This window comes from Leuciscus leuciscus (genome assembly GCF_965113295.1).
Source record: "Leuciscus leuciscus genome assembly, chromosome: 1".
NCBI classification, from domain to species: Eukaryota; Metazoa; Chordata; class Actinopteri; order Cypriniformes; family Leuciscidae; genus Leuciscus; species Leuciscus leuciscus.
Window position 1 is genome coordinate 9,276,355 of NC_138725.1, and position 23,885 is coordinate 9,300,239.

General features: G+C 37.8%; 1 protein-coding gene across 1 annotated transcript in view; it reads left to right on the forward strand.

Annotated features, from left to right (window-relative positions):
* The window catches only part of LOC309492428 (uncharacterized protein), a 291,943-nt gene that overhangs the window by 235,658 nt on the left and 32,400 nt on the right, over positions 1-23,885 (forward strand). The window lies entirely within an intron of this gene.

Sequence of the window (23,885 nt, forward strand, 5' to 3'; positions counted from 1 at the left end):
CATGTGGAAGGAGTACACAAAGGGACTTTAACCCTTCTGATGGTCTTCGTTTCTTTCTACACTCGTGGTCTTTGGGGTCTCCAGAGACCCCAGACAATAACATTTAATTTTGTAACAAGATAATAGTTTTTTTTTTTTTTTTACAAATGTAATTTTACTCTGTTTGTTAATGTTTTTACTCAACATTTGTGCAGTTTTTGGAGGATTTATGATATCTTTTAAATTTATATAAATGAATAAATAAATATTTATTTAAATAGGCTTTTTACAAAAAAAAAAAAACGCATTTGATGTAAAATTCACTTTATAAAAGACCCAGGTTTCTAACTTTCATTCATGGGGATAACATGGATAATTTTAAATGGTTTAATGTAACATTTATGCCCATTTTTTGGAAAATGCAGTTTTAAAATAAAAAAAAATCACTTTAACCACTATATGGCTATAGAGCTCCACTATATGCTATTTGCTATTAGACTACCTGAAAGGTATCTTTTCACAAGTTGGATTCAGTTGGATTCATATCTAAATATTATAAAATCACAATTATAACAAAAATAAAATATTTTTTGTCAAAGTTTAGCATTTTTTGTACTGAAAAAAACCCCAGTTTTTCAATAATGTTACATTATGATTAGAATCAAACCTGAACAAAATGTTACAAAGAGAAATTTTGGAGTCTTAAGAATTTATTTCAATCATCTATTTTTAATAACAATAACATATTACATACTGATGTGCATGTAGTGCATGTAATGTACATTACATTACATGAACTGAACAGCAATAACAAGTGAGCAAATAAAGCAGTAAAAAGTTAACATTTAGTAAAAAAAATCAGTAAATGGGGGAAAAAAATCAAACAACGAGGAACAATAATTGGTGGTTTCATCTCATACAGCTTCTTTTATAGTGCACTGCAGGTGTTTATGCGTCAATGCATTGCAGGCAGTAGTGTAAGGCAGTATAGCCTTACAAGTGTGTGTGTGTGTGTGTGTGTGTGTGAGTGTGCACATTTTCAATGTGTCAGTGTCACCAATTTATTTGTGTGGTGGTACTGCATTTTGGATGATTTTATTTTACAAATGATAAGAGAACAGTTTTTATAGTCTCAAAAATGTATTCCTCTATGTGTGTGTGTGTGTGTGTGTGTGTGTGTGTGTACTAGGGCTGTAGTCAACCAAAGAAATGCTTAGTCGACCAAAGTCCTGTCTTGCACAACGATTAGTCGACGCTGTTTTGCATTTTGATTGAACATTTATTAAACAATTGTCACAGAGCATTTATAAAACAACAACGAAAAAACTTTTTTTTTTTTTATTGACACCTGGGATCCCCCGCGAAACGGTTCTCATTCGCGCTTGAATAAGGCCGGCGACACACCGGCTGCTGGCGTGAGAGTCTCAGCTGCGTTGGGTGTCTGTTTTTATTTCGGCTCCCATGTTAATAGGTTGGAGTTTGCACACTGCCTGCGTGAGACACGCGTCTCAGGCGCGGCTCGAGCCACGCGGAAAATGCGTGCATGCGTTTTTAATTTAGGCTAACTTAATTTAGTTTTTCTTTATTTAAATTTCGTTTTTTTTTTTTTTTTTTAATTTCGTTTTTCTTTATTTAAATTTCGTTTTTCTTTATTTAAATTTCGTTTGTCTTTATTTAAATCTACCCTTTACTGTGTCAGTAATTTGTTAGTCAGAAAAATATTAGACTACCTTAAAAGTATTGCTTAAGTTAACCCTCTGGGGACCAAAAACGCGCCCACGCGTTTTGCTCGTTTTTTTTTTTAGCAATGAAAAATAAACACAAAATGCTCTGTTAATTTTGATCTTTCATTTTCGTGTAATACATCAATCGATCCTGTTCAGTTTCTATTTTTTTTCTGTATACTCACAATACAAATAAAGTGTTTTGCTTTTTGACAAATAAAGAAAAACTAACATGATGCTATTTCTGCCTTCTCTCTGTCAGTAAACTCCCATTTGAAACGCGTTCGAAAATTATCTATAACTCCGCGAAAATTCAGTCAAACAGGCAAACAGACCCACGGGCATAAAGCTTGAGATCGCAGCTTTTAAATGAAGTAATTTATATAAAAAACAAATATTATCAGCTTCTGTAATCTGTATAAAAAGAGAGCGACTCCAGTCGAGCTCATTACGAGCCATTCAAAAGTAATTTGACCACGCCCCGGAGAGCGCGTGCTATTCAAACGCAAATTCTGAGAACCATTTCAGTCTGTGAAACGCCCCCACATCAGCTGTAAACAAAGAGGCATAATATAGCCTACCTTATGGAGAAAATTTTCCGTGCTGATATGAGGAGCAGATCCCGCTGAGGAGTGAGGTAGGCTAAGTTATCCTTTCTCAAGTGTTAATGTGGAATAACGTTATGGAATAACGTTGTAGGCTTATGTAAACAAAAAGATGAATCGCGTTTCTATAATATGAATCGCGCGTCTATTTGTAAAGAGTGTTTAGCCTAAATATGAATCGCGCGTCTGTGTGTGAAAGAATAAACTGCTTTTACAGTTACAGTTACTGCGTTACAGTCAGGCGAAGTATGAAAGACAACATTTTGTTGACTAAATTTGGGTACAGTTTTTACTGTAGAATATACTGTCACATCAAATAAGCTTTTCTGAATATATATAAAATACTATTTTGTCATAAATAAAGTCATAGACTAAGATGTTCCAATGTTGGCTATATTCAAACTAATGAATACATATGATAAAATGAAGGCCTATAATCTTTTTTTTTTTTTTTTTACAAAGAAAGAGTACTTTTTTGCAGAAATATTGCTGAAATTGTAATTATTGTTGTAATTGTAACCTTTTTAATAAAATAGCAAAACATATTTACAAGATAGATGTAAGCAAAATCTTAAATGGTCAATATAAGTCTTCTTCAAAATATATATTTTGTCCTTGCATTGTGGCTCAGTCAGTGTCACACCTGAATGAATGGCTAATTATGCAGAGTCATTATGCAGAGTGGGTGGGACTAAGGTGTAAACTACTCCTCCCCCTCGCATATTGGCTTTCCAAGCAAAACCTGTTTTACACCATTTAAATCAATGTATTTTTTTTTGTGAACGATAAAGCAAGACTATTTTCACATAATTTTGAAGCTAGAACTGAAAGGGACAACATCCATTAGTCAAAAGTCTTGTGGGCACATATTTTGTATGAGTTTTGTGGTCTTATTTCAGCAACTTTCATTTTTATTTTTTTAAATAACCACGCATAAACATTATTCTCTTAAAAATACAAACATCTACATACATGTTGCTCGCATATTATGGTAGGCCTGTTTGTGCTATATAGAGTGAATTTACACCTTTGCCATTAACATGTTTATAAATAACTGAAAAAAGCACAAATGTCAGAGCATGTCAGAACATCTCAAGGGCCCCAAAAACAGCTTGGTCCCCAGAGGGTTAACAGACTGTGTGCGTTTTATATCACTCGTGCAGTGTCCGTTCTCGGAGAATATAGCCGCCCTGCTCGCGTGAGGTGCGCCGCTTCCCGCTCGCGCTGTTCTGTAGTTTACTATTAATTCTGAACGTGTCGCGTCTCGCGTGTCTGTCTATATTGCACCAAATGCGACACTGCACTCCCTTGTGAAGTCGATTGGATGAACGGTTCTCGAAATAATCAAAATGCAAACGGACAGACAGACACATAGAGATTACTACCTATATTCCTAGCGCGAAGCAGCAGTGCAGCCAGCCACAGGTGCGGTTCCCGAGTGTTCTACGTGGTGCGCTAAACTGTGGCGCTGTTACAAAATAGCCTAAATTAAAGCATAAAGTTGGGGATAAAACATAGGCTAATTATATTTAGAATACAGTAATATATAACTGCTTATAAAGGAATAAATATCAAGGAGTAAATCAATGAAAATTTCTTTATTGGTGAAAAAAAAAAAAAAAATGATGCGACTGGTCGACCAATGAGAATGTCAGTCGACCAAGACGGCATCGACCGATTAGTCGACTAAACGACTAAAGTTGACAGCCCTAGTGTGCAGGGCCGGCCCGCGGCATAGGCGGTATAGGCAAATGCTAAGGGCGCCACTCATCCATAGGGGCGCCAGAATGAGTGAACGAGTGAAATTTTTTTTTTTTTTTTTACATTTTTTTTTTTTTTTATAATAGGCTACTATTTTAAAACCATTAATTCGAAATACTACCAAATAAAGCAAAAAAAAAAGTCCGGGTCTTCAATCTTCCCCCGCCCATCGAGTGCTTGAAGTGCGTCAGAAACAGAGCGCGCGCGCGATCAGTTGTTGGTAATTTGTTGTGTAGCGTGCCCGACGCCGCATCCAATGTAGACAGCACTGCTTTTGTAAACACACAGCTCGTAGAAACGGGCCTGGCAGCTCGCGCCAGTTCTAGACACGGTGAAAGTTTCCTGATTGTGACGGAAGGCCGAATTTACATGACACATTATAAATGAGCATAGTCTGCGATAGATACAGTGCCAAAAAGAAGAGAAGAGGATAAAGACAGAGGTAAAGAGATGTAGTGAATGAACAATTTATTGCATAGGAGTAAGATACTATAATTTCATGGCAGTTATTTTTACCTTAAACTTAATGTTAGCAGTTGTTCTGAGTTCTCCAGAGGCCCCAGACGGTGTGATTTTGTACAATCATGTCAGTTTTAAGACGCATTTTTTATTATCACTTTTTTATTAATGTTTTACTCTACAGTTGTGCAGTTTTTGGGGGATACAGTACAGGCCAAAAGTTTGGAAACATTGCTATTTTTAATGTTTTTGAAAGAAGTTTCTTTTGCTCATCAAGCCTGCATTTATTTGATCAGAAAAGCAGAAAAAAATGTAATATTGTGATATATTATTACAATTTAAAATAATTTGTTTTCAATTTATTATACTTTAAATTATCATTTATTTCTGTGATGCAAAGCTGAATTTTCAGCATCATTACTCCATTCTTCAGTGTCACATGTGACATCCGGTCTATCAGATCCGATCCTTTAGAAATCATTCTAATATGATGATTGATTATGAGTGTTGGAAACAGTTCTGCTGTAATGTGTGTGTGTGTGTGTGTGTGTGTGTGTGTGTGTGTGTATATATATATATATATATATATGCATGCTAAATCATGAACACAATGACAGGGTGAAATGGGCTGTGATGCATGGGGCGCCAGGTAAAATCTTGCCTAGGGCAGCAAATTGGTCAGGGCCGGCCCTGCTAGTGTGTACGCGTGTTGTGAGCAATATAATTTAGCATTGTGGATGTTTTTTGCATTGGTGGAAGTGTGCCACTTTATTTGTGCCATTTCTGTCGATGTGTTCTGCGTTGTTTCTGATTTTGATGATGAATTTAGTCTATTTTGATTGTGGGGTCTCTAGAGACCCCGAAGACCACGAGTGTCACAAATTTTGTCACGCTAACATAAAAACAGATATCATTCCAATTTTTTTTTTTTTTTATATAGATCTAGAAAGTGTTGAGAGCCGTAGAAGGTTTCATACCATTTGGACAAAGGGATTTTTTTTTTTTTATTTGAGCAAAAGTCATTTGGGGTCAAAAAGACCCCGTAAACCATCAGAGGGTTAAAAAAGAGGCGTGGGGCAAGCGGGTTTGCTGGGCTCTGAGGTGGTGACCTGGGGAGAACGTTTTGGCTGTCTCTCGGGGACAATAGGTCCTCTGGAGATAAAGATAGTTAGTTAGCTGCCTTTGGGTGAGAAAGTGGACTTAGAAGGGGGGGGGGGGGATTATTATAGAGTTACCAATTACCTCGGAAGACTGCTCGGCTGACGCCCACATGCCACTGAGACTCTGCGAATGAGAATTCTCTGACGCGAACGACGCACTGACTTGATGAATGAACTTATGCTTTAAACGCCACTCCTGGATGGTGGATTAGCGTCCTTGGCTGAGGATACGGGAAGCTGCCTGCACTATTCACCCCATATGGATGGGTCTTCTTTGCCCTGGGAGAGGGAAGTGTTTTTAATCGATTATATGTATGTATGTATGTATGTATGGACTGGTGATTGTGTAACGGACAGCGAGTTAAGGAGGGAGGTCGGGGAATTGAGAACGGAGAAAACACGCCTTACTTGTGTCCACTGTGTGCTGTGCAGGCTGGGGTGTTACGTTGAGTATAAAACACTGTGTGACGTATTAAGCGTGAAACTCACTGTGTGTAGATGAAGTGATGTGCCCTGCGGGTCTTCCCGTGTTTCTCTTCCCCTTCTCCGTATCTATATCTGTGCCTGTGAATATGAGTTTTATCTTTTCTATCTGAAATAAAGTGTAAACTCCTTTTGATCAAACCGGCTGGCTGTTGAGAGTTTTTGACCACCGTTGGGCTGTTCTCTGAGGTTTATTACAACATCATAAGATCAAACTTAATGTGGGCATATTATGCTGCTGTAATTATTTCTCTGTAGTGGTTGATGAAGATGAGTGTCATTAGTGATTGTTTTTGTGGTATTGATGTTTTATCCATGTCATATTGTGAGAAATTACAATATTTTCTTTCTGTAGAGCAGTTTTACAGGCTTTTGTCATGTATCCTGACTCAAATAATGTGTTTCTAACAGCAAACACTCAGAATAAAGTGAGATGATCTGCTGATGATCCTGAATGGCTTGTTGAATGAGTGTTGATAGTCTGAGGCTCATCAATATTAACAGATCTGCTGAAAACACTCTTTATTTCATGACAATAGTTCCTGTTTTCACCTCATTTATTATGCTGATGTCTTCAGATCTCCTGTAAATTGACACTTAAAGCTCATTTCATTGGTGTCAGCAGACTGAGGGGATTTGTTGGCTACTATATGTACCTTTATTTCTGTGTTTATGATTTTAACTGTTTTTCTTAACATTTATTTATATTAGGAATAATTTGAATTATTTATATTCTTTTCTTTATTTCTAGATACCTGTATTTTAATGAAGCAGAATAATGTTAGAATTGGCAATAACAATAATTTAAAATAATTAATGAATTGGCATCAGTTACTGTACAATGAATAGATAGACAGACATAAATACTTAGTGTAATTTATTATAAAAAAAACTCGGTAATTGATTTTTTTGGCAGATCAGCTCCTCCCACTTGAATAATACATCAGTGAAGCTCCTCCCACTGGAATAATACATCAGTGAAGCTCCTCCCACTGCAATTCTCCAATAAATGCTGTAAATTCCCATCAGCTGCAAGTGAAGACGAGCATCAGAGCATCAGGAGGAGCTGAAATCTGCAAAGACTGAGTTTATTAAAGAGGACAGTGAGAACATGAGTGATCCAGAACCCTGCAGAATGAAACACACTGAAGATCCTGAAGAACAAAGAGGTTGGTGTTTATTCTTCATTCATGATGCTGAAGAACATTCATGTTAGAAACATTCAAGCTCTTCATCACATTTAGATAAACAGTTCAACTATGAAACGGTACAGAATGTTCTGGGTTTTCTTCAACAAATGGTCAGTAAAGGGAGATTTGAGACATTGTTATATTGATTGTCAACATCAGATCAAGCTAAATACTGTTTTAACTGTTTTATTTTACATTTATTTCATATCTGGTTCCCAATTTGCAACAACGTTACCAGAATTTTAGTCATTTTCAACATAGTTTACACAATTTTTTTTTAGGAGTAATCAGTAAACACCAAGTTACTGATAAAGTTGCATTTGTCAAATATCATACAAGTTATTCATAGTTATAGAGATTCTTCTTACATAACTTTGGTAACAGGGTTGATGAATACAGTCAATGCTACAGTTTATGTAAAAACTGAGACAATGGATTGAGATTATATTCTTGTCTTCCCATCATGCAATAGAAAGAGCCCAGATGATGTCACTTCCTGTGTGTCACAGTTTCACGAAATGCTCTGTTTTTAAAAGGTGGAAAATCATGTCAGGAGTAACAGGGTTGAGTGAAACATGTAGGACACTGATAATGCTAATACAAATAGTTAATTTGAAGCCAGTTAAAGTTATGGCCACTCTACACTTTGAGCTTGTGAAGTTTCTACAGACACTGCAACGGCCGTGAAATGATGGAAATAAATTTAACAAATAACAAATAATAATAATTCAAAATGTAAAAATAAACAACCCACTCCACTTGAATGCTAAACGCTTGTGTTATTTCTCACAGGGTAATTCACTTGAGCTTGTGTTTCTGGTGTCCCACTTTCACATGCGCATGAATGGAAGTCAGTGCAAGGAAAAGTCTAGTGTGAACGGCCATTAATAATTAAAACGGTTTTTGTCAAATAAATATCAATCTCAAAGTTGGTGTCAAAAATGGCAATATTGTATATTTGAATGTTAATATCATGTTAGATAATTGTGTCATTGATCAAATATATTCCATAGTTCTTGCTAAAGTAACAAGGGATTTGTGCCTATAATGTTTTAAAGGTAATAATTGGAAGATAAATTTACCTCATTCATGGAAAGTTTCAAGGACATATAATCAATTTATAAAAAGGCATCAAATTATCATAATATTTTATAGCAGTTGTCTACTTTCTACTATTACACCAGGGCTCACTTTCATGTCCTTTCACTTTATATTTCTCTCTTTCAATTATTTTGATGTACTGAAAATTAAATGTAATATTTTTTTCTTTGATTTCAGACCCGATGGAAGAGAGCGAGGAGAGTGAAGAACTGAGTGAAGTGAAGGAGGAGAGTGAAGAACTGAGTGAAGTGAAGGAGAAGAGAGAAGAACTGAGTGAAGTGAAGGAGGAGAGTGAAGAACTGAGTGAAGTGGAGGAGGAACATCATGTCAAACCTGGAGGAAAACCTTTGAGTCGCTCAAAGACTAAACAGACATTTTTAAAGAAAAGACGAGCCAAGAAATCTTTCACCTGCACTCAGTGTGGAAAGAGTCTCACAACCAAGGCAAGTCTTCAGCAACACATGAGGATCCACACCGGAGAGAAGCCGTTCTCATGTGATCAGTGTGGAAAGAGTTTCACAAGCAAACCTAATCTTGATGTTCACATGAGGATCCACACCGGAGAGAAGCCGTTCTCATGTGATCAATGTGGGAAGAGTTTCACGCACAAACAAAGTCTTGATATTCACATGATGATCCACACCGGAGAGAAGCCGTTCTCATGTGATCAGTGCGGCAAAAAATTTATTTGGGCATCACACCTGAAGTCACACCAGACAGTTCATATGAAGGAGAAGCCGCATTCATGTTCTGTGTGTGGAAAGGGTTTTTCATGGCTGCCAACTTTACATAGACATGAGAAAGCACATACACATGTAAGAGAGTACATGTGCTTTGAGTGTGAGAAAACTTTTACTACAGGGAGAGATTTAAAACGGCACCAGAGAATTCACACTGGAGAAAAACCGTATAGGTGTTCACACTGTGACAAGAGATTCAGTCAGTCTTCATCTCTGAAAACACATGAGATGATCCACACTGGAGAGAAGCCGCACACGTGTTCACATTGTGACAAGAGATTCAGTCGATCAGAACATCTGAGATCACATGAGAGGATCCACAATGGAGAAAAACCTTACAAGTGTTCACACTGTGACAAGAGATTCAGTCACTCATCAAATCTGAGATCACATGAGAGGATCCACAGCAGAGAGAAGCCGCACACGTGTGATCAGTGTGGGAAGACTTTCTCTGTTAAAAGTGACCTGAAGCGACACATGAAGATCCATGCAGTGGAGAAACCACATATGCAGTATTTAGTCTGATCAAACTCTCCAGCTGTGTTCCTGTAACTCTTCATCTCGTCTCTCTCTGCTGTGATCATGAAATACCGCAGTATGATGATAATCAACAGAAGAAGACAAACCAGTCCAAGACTCACTAGGTCATTAATAATTTTCATGTTGTGTCATAAGTTGTTGGTCAATAAATGGCTGTATTCTGTTCGTTTGACTTGTGTATGATAATTTTCTTCCAAATACGATCATTTTGAGCTTCTGGTACAATACTTGGACATTTCCAATCTGGCAACACTGGTGGAGATGGAGTGATTTGACTGTGACTAACTTACACAGAAGAGATTTTGTTGCTCAGCAAGTGGCAATTACACTGAACTAACACTGGATTTAGATCGCAATGTTGCATCTTTGAGTGATCAACTAGAAAAGTAAGCTTTTAAACAATGTTAATACGAATCCATTTCAGTGTCAGGAGTGTTTCTTAAATCTGTGTGCTTTAGATGGGTTTTTCATCACCATGGAAGAGAAGAGCTGGTCTGATAGCAGACTAGGGCTGTCACAATTCCTCGATTAAAGTGGAGTATTAGATTTTTAAAAATCCTCGATTGCAATTTACGTGTCGAGTAACCGCCAAAGTACCGTAAGTATAATACATGGAAGAATCCATGTACCACATTATTACACCTTTTTAAAGCTACGCGATATATTAAAACCATTTACAATCATAATATAGCATAGTGCTATTGTGAAATCACAAAGGCTGTGATTTAGTTAAAGGTGCTCTAAGCGATGCCGGGAGTCGTAACTTCTTGTTGACAATCGAATTGTTGTCAAACAAAATGGTGGCTAGCTAGACCCTCCCTCCTCCTCATCCTGTCTCCTCCCTCCCGGCATTTAGGAAAGTCAAAGTAGTCACTACAAACAAAGTTAAGTTTTACTGATACTTCATTCAATGTGTAATGTCACCAAGTTAGATAAATGCTTTTATATATTGCAGAACAGAATGCAGAAAAAGAGAAACATTATCTTAAAATCATTTCGCCACCTGAGGTTGTAACTATAGCTCCCATACAAGGACACAATAATAGCAAGATAACATTAGCTTCGCGTTTCCCAGTGAGCATAAACAACGGCAGCGTCGTAAACAAATTTAGTCAAAGTTGTCAATAGCCTATAAATGAGCATTCAAATTCATAACAAACAGTGGGTGAAAACAATCATACACACATATCTTCACCTACTGTGAATTTGCTTGATCATTTACAATAGAGATTGATCGCTAGCTGCTAGAAACATACATGTTGTATTCACCAAAGTTAACGCTGACTGCATAGTTCTAGCTAACTACATCCTTGTGTTGGTTTGGCGAACATGAACGTCAGTTTAGAAAGAAAAATGGATTTACCTGTCCAGCAAAAACAGAACAACTGAATGTCGGATTGGAATCCCTTCTGCCGGCGGAGTTCTTTCACCTTTCGAAGGCTTTTCCGATATAAATTTGATACTTCGCGCATTCCTTAACCTTGTCCCTTATCCTTGTCCCTCTTCTTTGCAATTTGTTCATCAGAACGTCCTCTCTTTGGTCGTGTGTCGGCCATAATTCAAACTTCCCTCTTCATGCTTCTCTCTCCTCCACACCCCCTCCATGTGTACACGCACTAACCCCCCAAACCCCGGGGGGAGGGGGGAGGAGGGGGGTAAGTTGTGTCAAAAGGGAGGCCCACTGTCTTAGCTCACTGTCTGTGTCACGGGCTGGAAAAATGGCGAAGCGAGGATTCAAGTGCAAAAAGGAATATTTATTAAGTAAATGAAAAGCAATACCACAACTACAAACAAAACCTTCCCGTGAGGGGGGAAACCGAGACAGGCATTAGACAGGAACTTGAAACACAAAGGAACATACACAACAAACCAGCACAGGACTGCAAACACAGGGAGACTAAATAGGGAAGCAAACAAAAGAGGGTAATGAGAAAAGCAGGTGGGGTTAATTAATCAATAATCAGGTAACAAGATGAGAGGGGCTAGACAATAGACAGGAGAGCACATGGCACAAGGAAATACATGACAAGCCATGTGCTCAAACACATGACAAACCGGGAGTGTCAGAGCTCTGTTTCCAAACCAAGATACAAACCAGACAGAAGTGACAGAACCCTGAGTTTCTTCACGTCAGGTCTGCCGAGCCTGAGTCACCTCACGTCACGTCTGCCGATCCAGAGACTGTTCACGTCACGTCTGCCGAGCCGGTATCTCTCGACAAGATGGCCGCCGCCGAGCCGGTGTCTCTGGACAAGATGGTCACCGCCGAGCCAGTGTGTCCGGACAAGATGGTCACCGCCGAGCCAGTGTGTCCGGACAAGATGGTCACCGCCGAGCCGGTGTCTGTTCCTGTTTCTGAGCCGGTGTGGTGAACAATCGAGTCCGGTTGAAGAGATGAGTCCGAGCTTTGTCAATAGCAGAGGAGAAAGACTGCAAAATTAAAAAATACGACTGTTATTGTGTCACGAAATGTAGATTTAAGAGTTTCTCAGTCAAGAATATAGTTGTTTGAAGCTCAAATATGTTGTTTATTTATTATATAAAAAAACACACTAACAACGAGAAATGTTTAATTTCACAATATATAGCTTCGGTTAAATACTAGTATATTAAACATATAAGTTAAAATACATGAATTACTCATTATAACGTAGTACAAACTTAAATTATTAAGTCAAATTAAATTTAAATTAACTATAATAAAGTGATTTCGTATTATTTGTAACCAGGCACTAAAACGATTATTACCCATAAAACGTGCTTTGAACCAATCGGATTTCTTGAGTCCTAAGCTCGGACTCACCTCTTCAACCGGACTCGATTGTTCACCACACCGGTGTCCAGGCCTGGGACCACCGAAGTCAAGTCCTCTTGGACCACCAGACTTGAGACCACCGAAGTCGGGTTCTCCTGGACCACCAAAGTTGGGTCCTCCTTGACCACCGGGCTTGAGACCACCAAAGTCGGGTCCTCCGGGACCACCGGGCTTTGGACCACTGAAGTCAGGTCCTCTTGGACCACCGGGCTAAGGGAAGCAACAGGAGCCTTCCTCCTCCTGCGCTTGCGAGGGTGAGATGGTGTGGAACTAACCGCCTCTTCTGGGATGACAGCAGCCTCCCTAACTGGAGGATTCCTTTGGCGATCCAGACAATTAATGAATTCCCCAAACGTCAAATGCTCCAGCCCTATCATTGTCCATTGACATCCAGCCCCAGTCAATTTGCACAGGTGGGGGATGAGAGAGGACCCACTCTGCAGGTTGTGTGGTGGGAAAGAAACAATGGCACACATTCTGTCAGGGTGTAAGATTGCATTGACACACGGGATATACAGGTGGCGCCATGACAAGGTGTTGGCAGTGCACGCAGATATCCTGGAGCAAGAAAGGAGGAAGAAACAACCAGCCAAAGGCCAATGCTGAGCACCATCGCCTTTGTGAAAGAGGGCCAAAGACCTGTCGTCCACAGCCAAGCCAGGCAGAATCTCCTGCCGTCAGCCCAGGGATGGGAAATGGAGGTTGATTTTGGGAGGAAACTCCACTTCCCCGAGGCGGTATTGTTCACAACTCTAAGGCCCGATATTATCATGTGGTCTCCAGAGGGAAAGCATTAGACGAGACAGGCATTAGACAAGAACTTGAAAAACAAAGAAACATACACAACAAACCAGCACAGGACTGCAAACACATGAAGACAAACAAAATAGGGAAGCAAACAAAAGAGGGTAACGAGAAAAGCAGGTGGGGCAAATTAATCAATAATCAGGTAACAAGATGGGAGGGGCTAGACAATAGACAGGAGAGCACATGGCACACATGTCAGGTATTTTCATAATAATAGATTATATTTATAATGTAATGCTAATCGATATAGACTTTATCATCGTGCAGAATACTATAAAATAATATATTTTCTGTCTGATTTTTTTATCTGAAACCAAATTAGATCACAGAAGATTATTTAAAACACTTGACTTGCGTTATAAAGTAAGTTTGGAGCACAAACATGGTTTAATCTCATATATTGTCGTGTATTGATGGTGTGCTAAGCTAACATGCTAGCTCGCCCTAGGTGCACCTGCCACCTAGCAGTTATTCTTTTATGATTTTTTTTCTAAATAGGAATGCTTACTGAAATGTTTCTTTATTCAAGAAGGGCATTTTATACAGTTTCAAATCTCATGTGAAATGAGAACTTTGATAAAAGAAATTAGGGATTGAAACAGTGTGAATAGTCAGTTGTTAGTAATTATAATGCAGCCAAAAGAAATGCATATTTAGAGCCATAACCAGGCTGAAGAGGTGTGAATGTGTGCAGGAGAGACTGAGACTGAATGGGGCTCGTTTGCACCACAAAACAATAGAGACAATAGACTGAATGTTGGATGCTTAGAAGATGACAATAAACATCAGTTTGCATTTTAGAGTCTAATCAAAATAAAGTCATATGACATGATCTTGAAAAACATTTAACTAAATACAGTTTAGTTTTAGACTTATCATCTTCAGATTTTAAATATAACATGGTCAGACATGTGGCTTTAGCTGCAGTGCATTTCTAGATTGGTACAATGCCAACTTCAATTTTATGTTCATGAAGATGTTTCATAAAAATACATTTCTAAATAACTTTACAAAACTTTAAAGCTATTTATAACTATTTTTTCATTATGATTAATTAATTCTCCATTTACAATAATAAATAAAGGTGTCAGCTTTCAAGTGAGATCATACTTGTGCTTTTAGTGCAAAGGGTTCATGAAGGGTCCTGTTTCAGTTTGGGTATGCAATTTCTGGGGATTTTTCATGAGTGGGATTGCAGCTTAACAGGTTAAATACACCAGATCATCGAAAGAAAATGTTAATTTATTGAAATCGTATGTGACTCCTGTACCTTCTCTGTCTGTTGATGTTGTGACTACTACCGACACTGCAGATACAAGTGTTTCAGAAACATCTGTAGAGGGGAATGATAGTCTAGAGGAGATGAAAGTGAATCCCTCTCCAGAACCTTCTCATTCACGGTTCCATGCTGGTGGAATGATCTCCTCACCCTCATCCGGAACGCAGAATCCCAGACAACATTCAAAACACAGCTGGAAACTCGTCTCTTCCGTGAGCACTTAACCTCATAAAAACATGCAAATAAATTACTTTTCCTTTAATCCTCTCGTGTCTGGCTTATGCTACTCTGAACAATGCCTGAACGTTGTATTTTGAGCACTTCTTGCATTGGTTTTGCCTCTTCACGATGACTCGCTTAATTTAGTCCTAATTTGTAAATCGCTTTGGATAAAGGTGTCTGCTAAATGACTAAATGTAAATGAGTTTCAGCGTCGGCATTTCTCATATTTACACAACCATCACACACACAATACAGTTTGATTAAGCGACAGGCTCATTTCTGTAGTGTTTTCATCGATCACAGCGATACTTGTGCGTCTTTTCTGGCGTCTTCCTTCTGAAATAAACATTTAGTGCAGCAGCAGCGAGCATGAGGAGAATATGTTGAGTTCATTCAGACCTGAGCGATGTTGTGTTCGTTTCTGTGATTGTTTCGCCAAGTCAAAAGTCAAAGTTTAAGATCTGTGAGGGAATTAATGTGAATCGATCTCAAGTGTCATACTGGAACAGAGACTGCTAATGCTTTACATTGAGCCTAAGATGAGCCACGTGAGACATTAAAGCAATACTAATAAATATGAATAGCGTTTTACTCTTGGAACAATAGTGCTTGTGGTGCAATTTATTTTGAAAGTTTTATGATCATTTTCAATTTCTGAGCATATAAAATGTTGTTTTTTTAATGATCTAACTACTTTATAGGGATTTATGTATATCATAAGATCAAATTTAATGTGGACATATTATGCTGCTGTAATTATTTCTCTGTAATGGTTGATGAAGATGAGTGTCATTAGTGAGTGTTTTTGTGTTGTTGATGTTTTATCCATGTCTTATTGTGAGAAATTACAGTATTTTCATTCAGTAGAGTAGTTTTACAGGCTTTTGTCATGTATCCTGACTCAAATAATGTGTTTCTAACAGCAAACACTAAGAATAAAAAGTGAGATGATCTGCTGATGATCCTAAATGGCTTGTTGAATGAGTGTTGATAGTCTGAGGCTCATCAATATTAACAGATCTGCTGAAAACACTCTTTATTTCATGACAATAGTTCCTGTTTTCACCTCATTTATTATGCTGATGTCTTCAGATCTCCTGTAAATTGACACTTAAAGCTCATTTCATTGGTGTCAGCAGACTGAGGGGATTTGTTGGCTATTATATGCTAGGGCTGGACGATATTGAAGAAAAATGTGATAACTCATTAAATAATGCAACATGTGATATGATAATGCTTAAAGTGTGTAAAATTAAATTAAATGCTCTATTATATAGCCTACATGCATGTTTCACATTCTTTTTGTGACAAGAAAACATCCCCACAACTTCTGAGAGTGAACATCAGTGTTTTACTGTCGCATAAGAAGTGTTATTTTAACATCAGTGTAAACCACAGGGTTTAGGGTTTTAGGCTATCCTACATTAGGTTTATTTAACAACAGAAACTGAATATTCAAATGTAAAAATAAAACACGGCTTAGTTTTCACTCTATGAATTAAATATATTTAGCCTACTGATTCTTATTAAAGCTACAAAAGTTATTCAGCCAAGAGTGAGAGATTTTCTCTTTGTCTTTTGTTCCAGTTATTGCAAGCCGTTGCGATATTCATATCGCGATATATTTGCGATATTTCGATAATCTCGATTTATTGTGCAGCCCTACTATATGCAAGTTTATTTCTGTGTTTATGATTTTATCTGTTTTTCTTACCATTATTTATTCTTGGAAGAACTGAAATAATTTATATTATTTTCTTTATTTCTAGATACCTGATTTTTTATAAAGAAGCAGAATAATGTTAGGATTAGTAATAAAAATTATTAAAAATAAATAATGAATTGGCATCAGTTACTACTGGCATCAGTTACTAATAGATAGACATAAATGCTGTGGTGAGATCTGGTATTACTCTCACTTTCCTGAATAACCCCTGGTATCACTGTGTCTAGGTGGTCTTTTGCTGTCAGGTCAGAATAGATATAACTCCCTCATTAGCTTGTTATAATTTATACCAGTAAATCTAGGTGTAGTCCCTACACTCCCAGGAAACAATAATAAACATCATTTACTAGACATATGAATAAAAATCATGCTTACCATCCAGCAGAACTTCTCTTGGAATCCTTGTTTTCTTTGTTTAGAAAAGGATCAATAAATTGCTCTGTCTATTGCTTTTTAGAACTGTTTGTAATAGCTGAAGTAAAAACTTAACAGTGATTGTCTTTTAGAAATAAAAATTTATTTATACAAAAGATTAAAACACTGGTTACACAAAATTAAAACTCGTAGCAAATTAAAAAGAAAATGTTACAGGTTATAAAACTTCAGCTTATTCAATCTCAACAGGGCAGTCCTGTATGAGTGAATATTACAAAGGCTAATTACCTTAAAGCAGTTCAAGCAATTGGAGTAAATACGAACTTGTTCTCATCCGAGGTTTCTCAAGTTACAATAATACAGCAGAGCAAAATTAAACCAAACGAAATTCAGCTAGGTTTAAACTAGAAGAGATTTGATTTCTCTCTAGGGATGCAATCGACATCAAAATCAAAAATGCAGCAACGTACAGTCGAAAATGCAGTCATATTTATACGGAACTGGGTTACATTGTTCTAATACAGTTTCTTGGGTTTTTTCCAGAGGAACTCAGTCTCATGACTGAGCCTTGCAACATCAATCGTCTCTTGCTTCAGACGGGGGTTTTCGCTGATATCTCTGTTTCCCATATATGGGTATTCTTGCGTCCTTTCCGTCCTCTGCGCTTTGGACTTCTATGTATGTGTGTGCGTGCATATGTGTTTGGAAGTGTATTTGTAGGTTCGCAATACCTATTAAAATTCACAAATCCTGCTACACCCCCTCTCGAACGTACAATGGCACTTTCATGTACAATCCTCCTGTCAATTCCATCATGCTGCTCTCTAAGAAAATTCCTAGGGTAAATCACATCCAGTTCATCAATTTTAACTTTAAAAACAAATTGCGTTGGAATAATGAAGTCTAAGCAACACTCATGAAACCTAAATACTAATTGACTTTCCCGATGGAAGAAACCCATCGTCACTCTCCCGTGCTGGGTCAACAGACTCTCCATGCTTCTGCGGAACCACCGCTGGGACACAGGTTTCTACCTGAACGAGTCCCGGTGTCTCGGGGCCTGATCCAATTTCACCAGATCCTCTGGGTACAGAGCCAGCTCGGAACCACTGTCCGCCAAGCTCTCGTCCAACACTCTCAGCTCCCACCGGGCTTGTGTCAGGCGGTGAAGACAAATCTAATGGATCAATCACATTTACATAAACAATTCGCCCGTTAGCACGTGCTTGTTTAGTACAAAACCCCGAGACCACCTTATTTTTCCATAGGTAGGTCTGAATGTCAACACAGCACGTAGTCTTGGTCACACGTTCCCTGTTCCCAATTAGTAGTTCAAGTGCGTCATCTAAATCGATGATCAGCCATTTCATCGCAATGATAAATCTCATTGCATCATAGGTTAAGTAATGAGTGCAGCCTGGACCCGTAAAGTTAGCCCCTCGATCATAAAAAGCAAATGTTTTCATTTCGGCCATGTAATAACCCTTGGAAACTATACATGATTGACAGAAGTTTTTAAACTCAAAACAACCCCGTTTGTATGCTTCAATCTTCAACGGGTAACATTTAACCTCTAAACATTCATCACACACTTTATACATCCCATATCCGTTGGCAAGTCTCCTGTCTCCTGGACCCTATAGCAATAACACAAAATAAAACAATCGCAAATCAACTGTTGTTATTACCTCTTAGGCACAGTAACCCCAAAATTCTCATAAAATACTAAGTAACCACATATAAAAATTAATATTTCCCTTTTTATCTTCAATAAAAATAAAAGAAAATACAAACACAGATTAATAAATCAAATCAAAAAAAAAAAAAATTGAAATAATCTAAAATCATGTAAAATGGCACTAAGTTGCCTTTCTGTAACTTTCATTTGAAATTATAAACGAAAGAGAATAAACCCCAAAAAAAAAAAATTCATAATAATTAATTTCTTTTTTTTTTTTTTTGAATAATAATAATGAACATAAAACAAAATTATCATCGTGAAAAAAAAATTAATTAAAAAAAAAATTCCATTTTTTTTTTTTCAACTTGTCTGCCAAAGCAAGACAAAATCCTAAGATCAGATCAACTTGAAACAAGATCATAATTAGGAATCATTTCCCCTATATTGTCGATCATCCATGCAAGAAAGTAAACAAAATAAAATGGTGATTGATCAACAAATCAAAGCAAAAATCAACTCAAAGTAAATGAACCCCTAATCCTATATGGTCTATAGAACCAACAACTTATTTTCTACATCTGTCTAAAAATTTAAACATTAATGAATAATCATTGATCCCAACCAGGATACCCAGAAAAAATAACTTTGGTTCGTTCACTTTTTTGGAAGTCCCCGCCATTAATAAAACAATAAAATAAAGTACCGCTAGCTTAATCACTAGTGGTCTTAAAACTGTATTCCTCCTATAGCTAATGATAACCAAAAACGTGTAGGTAAGGAATGCCAGTCCCAAACCAACATATTTAAGCCAAATCATTTTAATATAGCACTGTGTCAAGTTATACACAGCGATGGCCACGGCAAATATCATAACTGCGATAATTCCCTTAAAGCCAAAAATTTTAATATAACGAGAACTTCGAAGTAATTGGGAAATTAAAATTAACACTAATGAAAAGTCATCAAGAACATTATATAAGGTCAGGCTTAAGCACATCAAGACTATTTGTTCTGGCATGCGACTGGTCAATATTCCAGTAAGCCAATAGGAAATCAACCAAAAATTTACAGAGATAATACTCACAATCTCCTTTGGAGATTCGTCGCAACGCCATGTAGAATTGGTGCTATTGCCTGCCATCATCCCAAGTACTATTTCTCAAAAATTTTGAATTGAAAAGGCCCGAGGTTCCGTCTGCAACCGTCAAGTTCTGTAATCTTGTCACTCCCACAGACCTCCTTATAGCCCCTCTCGCTATACAGGTCACACCTCCGTCTCCAGCTCACTTGCTGTTTGAGGAAGTTAGGCCTTCCTGCTCCTCACTGGTTTTTGCTGAACCAGACTCTTTCGAAAGTTTCCTGCACACCAGCCCCAGTTTTGTCGATTTAAACACCATTACCAATATGACAATTATTACTATGATAATTGTTAAGCAGATAATCACTATTTTTATGTAGTATCCATATTGTACTATTAGGTCCCAAACAGAGACCGCAAAATCCTTCACATTATCTACAACCCATAAAATAGCTTTTTTCTGAATTTTCCAATATACCGTAAAGATATCCCCCTTATTCGGTTTAATTAATTGGGCACTTAGATCCGCTACATACACCCATGCCGGGCCAACGGAAAAACCCTCGATAAAATCATCGATTGGAAAGAAAAATCCTTTTAATTCAGATTCGCTATTAACCAGCCTGGCTAGAGCGCATTTTTTCATGACCTGATTCTGTGCAATCATCATCAATGGAGCCGCACTAGTTATAGAACTAATGTCGTACCAAGCTTTAGTGCTACCAACCCTCGTAGCCCCTATTCTCATTAGATCTTTAAAAGTACAAAATATATGTTCTTCCTCATGCATCCAAGATATATTAGGACTAAACCTTGTTCCTGGAGTTTTGACCTTCCATGAGTCAAACATCTCAGAGCTACAATACTGCTCTTTACCTGGGAACCATAAATATTTGACATCCTCATCTCGTCTAAATTCAAACCTGCCCAAACCAAAATTCCATGAACTTGATCTAATCTTCCCTTGATCATTATCCAAAATCTCTGGCCTCAGGCTATTTCGTGAGAACGGTTGAGATGTTTTAATATCAAATTTTGACGAGGCCATCATTACCCTATAATTACCATATCTCAGTTCTGATGGTTTCATCATTGGTATGTAATACTTAGTACTCCAATACCTGTGCGCTATATTGTGACTGTTCAGTCCCACAGTTCTATTATGTCTATAGTAAAATGTTATTGGGAATATGACTTCATTAGCTTTATGATTATTAAATGACCTCCACGTTATTGTATGATTGCTGGTCTTATCTAGACCCATCGCAACCGGAAAAACGTCCCATTCTCTGTATAAAAAGTTCGATAGGCCAATCCACCTCAAAGTCCCCTTATTACTTGCATCACTATGATTCTTCCAGATGCCTTGATTGGTATGGGTAACTCGGAGAATACTAGACCAGCCCATACAATACAGAACAATAGCCGATCTATATTGCTGTTCAGTAATATTATTTAAAATATATTCCATAATACCCGAATGGTTCGCCAGCTCTAACGATAATCCAGGCCTAGGGCTATAATTTAAAGTCACTGGATGGAGTCTACTGCCTCCTACCCCGTTTGCCCACAAGGTGTCATTAATGGTCCATGTCATACGTTGACCTTCTGCTTTCACCATGTCATGATCTGGGTCCTGTAATCCCATCCATTCATGCCACAGCTTAATAATGTTAGCACCATGCTGCTCAAAAACTTTATCATCCCATATCGAGGTGTCATTCAAATAACACACCCATGCAGATGTCGTCTCATAAGCAGACATACAATGTTTATCAATGTCATACCAAAACTGATTCTCAGGTATATCACTTAGGAATTTATTTTTCTTCAGAAACGGACATTTCTTGTGATTTTCGCACATTTCAATGGGCATAATGAGCTTCTCACATGTCACCCATTCTAATTCCACATAAGCTGGTTTAGGTCTATTTTTGTATACACCAATTATCAATACATACGGGTTTAGGCCCTTAGGCCAATAGCCTTTTTGCACTGGGTTCCGATTATCCATATTATTCCATGTATTCTTACTTATCAAATATTTAGAGCCGTCTGAAGCGGATCTTCCACTCCGCCCTCTGCTCTTTCTTTTATCATTTATTGTCATGGCAATAGATTTTTCAGAACTATCCTTTCCCAGCCAAGATCTCTTCACTATTGGGACAACAGTTTTAGTCAAACAATCCCAATCATCCATTTTCGTGATCTGTAGAATTGGACTATTCCATAATCTATATACAACCATGGTAGACGTCAAATTAAAGACATCCGAAAGATTATACTTAAGGCCCTGTAATTTGACATGTGTCTGATTATATCCTTTTAAGTAATTCCACCGTAACCTAGTTTTATTATTAACAATCTTGTTTCCATAAATCTTAGGTCCTTTTGTGGCACTCCTACGCTTAGTACCTGTGCAGTTCCAGAATGACTTGTCTATATCTTTTATAAATCCTTTAAACATATTCTTTATCATTTTTGGACCATATATAGTACCATCAAAATTCACAGTTTGATTGTAACATATTTTTGGTACAATTTTCTCAACAACAGAACAGGAGGCTACTCCTACCTCATTTGTTTGATTTTCTACTGTGATTCCAAAACCAACTATAAGGAGACATACTACCAGAACCATCTGTAGGGCTAACAGGAACAGTCCTACTTCACTTCGAAGACGAAGTAACTCCTGATACTTCCCCTTTAGTCCGCTTCCTCGTTTCACCATTCTGTTGCTGAAAAACACAAAAAGATATAGATGCACAAAAAACCTCCTAAGCTTTCCCTATCTGCCCTTTTAACCATGCGGACATTCTGCTCAGTTTGTTAGGCTTTTTGATGTTCATCCTTTCAACTTTAACCCCCTCTATTGATTTGCCTATGCCTAGGTAATCAGAGGTGGTGGTGATAAAAACTTTCACCTGCCAAAATTCACTTTTCCTTTGTGAATCAAGCTTAACTTTAATTCTAACTGTCCCTAAGAAGGTCTGTTGTGACCTTGCTCTGACAGTCAACGAGGTTTCCCTTACAAAATGACTATATTCTCTAGGCATATATATAGGAAATTCCTCCTGAAAGGACATTTTGGTCATCAATTCAACAAGTAAGTCATGCACATTTGATTCCTTATACATTCCTTCCTCTTTATACTGAATTGAGCAACCATTGTCATAAAATGGATCCCTCACCACCGTTTTCCAACGGTTCAGGTCAGTATCCCTTGACAGCGTTTTATCCAAAACACTATTTTTCAACAATGGATCAGAATCCAATGGCATTGGGCCACCAGAACTTAACAGCCTTTCCCAAAGGAAGGCTTTCTCTGTATTACAGACCAAAGCCAAGGGATTCACTTCCCAGTTATTCATAATTTTATCATCAATTAAGCAGCCTAGACTTGTCTCAGTTTTTCTAGACTGCCAAACCTCCTTTAAACTGGTAATTTTTAACCATCGTTTTCTTAACATTAACTTGCACCTTGGACACTTATTCAGTTGTCCTTGGTTGTCTAGAGTACATTTACACTCTTGACCTCTGAGACTCAACTGTATCTTACAGTCTATGCATGTTTTACAACCACAATTTCCCGTGGTTAATTCATATTGCCAGACTGACCAACGTTGTCTGGACAACCGGCACGATCCACAAATGCTTACATCTCCCAGTGAACAAGATCCTACGGACCTGTCCGAACAAAACCATTTTGGTAAGACAGTCATTTGACTTCTAAGCCAATGCTGACTTTCTCTGACCTCCCTAGGTCCTTCCCAGAGGAGTTGACAAATATCCTGTTTGCCACAGATCACACAGTCAGTAGGTTTCCTTCGGGTTGTTGCAGTTCCTGTAACACAGTCTTTATGCCATATCTTTACTAAGAAAGAGTCACTAAAGTCTTTACACACTACAACAGTGCCCTCTGCTGGACACTTAGCGTCCGTCTGGAAACTTACTTTTGGTCTGTATACCTTACTCATGTTCAATAAATTAATCTTTGCTTCTCACAAGCTTTCTGATGGACCAAATCCCGTTAGCTTCTAATCTAACAGTAGTATTTGAAGTTAATTCAACTACTTTATCCTCAGTCCCCGTTTTGCTACGGAAACGTCCCTGTTTTTGCTTTAATAAGATAAATACTTTATCTCCTACCGTGAACGGGT